Source organism: Anas platyrhynchos, chromosome 9 (assembly GCF_047663525.1).
Source record: "Anas platyrhynchos isolate ZD024472 breed Pekin duck chromosome 9, IASCAAS_PekinDuck_T2T, whole genome shotgun sequence".
Classification (NCBI taxonomy): Eukaryota; Metazoa; Chordata; class Aves; order Anseriformes; family Anatidae; genus Anas; species Anas platyrhynchos.
Genome location: NC_092595.1, coordinates 5,563,605 through 5,566,327, shown reverse-complemented (window position 1 = coordinate 5,566,327; position 2,723 = coordinate 5,563,605).

The following is a 2,723-nucleotide window of genomic DNA, read 5'->3' as shown; positions in this document are numbered from 1 at the left end:
GCCCTCCTCCTGTCCCTGTGGAAAGGGAGGGGTTCGGCGCGCTCCCTCTAGGATTGGCTGCTCCGCCTGCCGCTCTCCGCCAGGCGGCCTCCTATTGGTGGTGGGAGAGGAACGGGCCTCGCGGCTGTACCCGAGAGCAGGTTGCTGAGTGGGTGGGGTCAGCGCGCGCTGATTGGCTGCTGCCGCCGTTCGAACGCTTCCAACGGCCGGGGCCGCCCTGAGGCGAGCAGAGGAGGGCGGGCGGCGCCTCAGGGTGGGGTTTGTCGTCGCTCCGCCGTTCTCCCTGCACTGCCTTGTCCCATTGCCCGCCTCGCCACCTCTGGGTGACCTTGGAGGGGTTATAAATAACTGTCCATCATTAAAATGTTGTCAATAAAAAATTGTCCATCAGTAAAATGTTAATAATTGAGTCGCGTCTGCCTTTCTGAGGGTGTCGGCGTGCAAACATGCTGCTGAGTTTCGTTATAAACAATTTCTGGCACATATTTCAGGGGGATGAGAGCTGAGGTGAGAGCCAGCCAGCTGACTCGGTGGCACCAGCCAAAAATGATGACACCAAGTGCTTTTCCCTCGTTTTTTCTCTATTTTTCTCTCCTACTAAAGCTTTCTGATCTGGAAAGGGATTCATTTGTATGTGCCCAGCATCTCTGAAACCTGAGTTAACAGTGCCTCAGACTCAATGTAAAAAGAAGGAGAAATATAAAAACTAATTTTGCACGTTTTCCTATTATATGCTAAATTCTTATATGTCAAATGGAGTTCTTAGATCTTATTCAATTTTTTATATTACAGATTTTCATTAGTTCAAGTATTTTCATGAGTGATCCAGCAGCTGTTAGTGTCAGTAAGACTCTATCGACTTTTTATGATTTGGAAGAAAGTAGAAGAGGAAAACGCAAATAAAGACGGTAGCAGGTGTTGTTTATGTGAAGATTTGCTGGTGAGGTACACATAAATAAGGATTATTTTCTTAAGGAAAAGGTATCAATAGCAGCGCGGAAGTCAAGGCGGTCGTTTCAATTTTGACACCTCAGTCAGCCAAGTATTAGTCATACAGTAACTGCGCTTTATATTATGCAATGGCATCAGTGACGTACATACAGAGTAAAACCTAACCTGAGGTCCTTCTGTGACCTTGAAAGCTCATCACCATTCAACGGTTCCAGGATAACCCTTACCGGCTTTTTCCCATGCTCTCCTTTTGTTGCATCCTCGCAAAGGAATTCTCAGCCAGGTCTTCAGCTTCCCACACCCCCTGCCATGGGCCGGGTTTCCCGTAGATCTGGAACAAGTTCTGCCGTCGTGGACTCATCATTTCTGTGGTAAAGGTTCTGGAGAATATGTGGGTGATTGTACATTCATTGCCACTTGACCTCTAGAAACTCAAAGGAGCTATATAAGTGCACCTGCAAACATAGGAAAAGCATATTTATCAGGGTTTAGGATTAATGGGTGGTAGATGCATCACTTCTTTGTCAAACTTTTAAATACCATAAAAATGAAGTATAAACATTCATAGATAAATAGTGGTATACCATGCGTAGAGTGGCTGACCCATTTTTTTGAATAGGTTTATAAAACTAGAATTAAAATCTCATATAGCAACAGGGGTATTCTGATTAAACATCTTAAGCTATCCTTCCTTGTTCCTGGGACTGAGAGAACATGGACAAATTTTAGGTAGCAATTACTTAAGAAAAGTTGTTAACTGCTTTTATAAAGAACATTTTTTTTCTCACCAAAATTTAGATCAGACCTGATGACAAAAAATAATTACTATTCTTTATATATCTCCCATTTAAAAATCTAAGTGTTTTTCTCATAAAAGTCTCCGAAATACAAACACCTTTTATTTTTGTTGCGTACTATGTAGCATGCAGTTGAAACTTGCTGTTTCTTCCAGTTATCTAAGCACCAATAACCCTGAGTATAACACTAAGTTAGTAGTTAGTTCCGCCTTGCAGTAACACCCACAGGGAGAAAATTCCAGGAGACTCAATCATTCACATAATCTTCGTGGGATCTAATACCATGTAGAAAAAGCAATGAAGCTACACGGGAAAATCTGATGTAACCCCAAGAGGCCCAAAGGGAATGTTGATGCCCTGTGTTGTCTCTGCCAGTTGTATGTGTAGCAACAGCCTCCAAGTTTCTTGGCTTCGGGGTGTGAGTTTACACAGTTTACTGCCTCTGTCCCATAGATAAGTTGCAAGCATTTGTTTTGGGGTTTAACTTTATCTAATTTGTTGTTTTTGTTTTTAAAGAACTAAAGTGTTTTTTTCAACCAACTGCGATGAATTCCTGGAAGGAATGGATTCCTCGAGAGCTCTTTATTCCATTTAGCAAGAGCAGTAGCTTTCAGAACGTGGGACAGGAGGGAGATTGCGCACAAGATGTATGTGGTGTTGGGAATTGGCACAAAGGGCATGGACATGAGTCCGCGGAACAGTTGTTCGATCTGAGCTTGTTTTAAGCAACCAGGAGTAGGCCTCAGCAAATCCCATGGCTTGCTGTAGCTGAGCAAACCAAGCTACCAGGGCAACTATGAGAAGTTTCCATGACAGTGTTCCCACATCGCCCAATTGAGGAACCGACATGTGGGGGTCAGTGGGAGCATGAGAAACCAGAGAAAGAAATCCAGCCATCCTTTTTATCTCTTTTTCTAAGAGATGAGTAGGTGAGAGGAGTGGGACTAGGACAGGGTTTGCGAACAGTGGCATCTG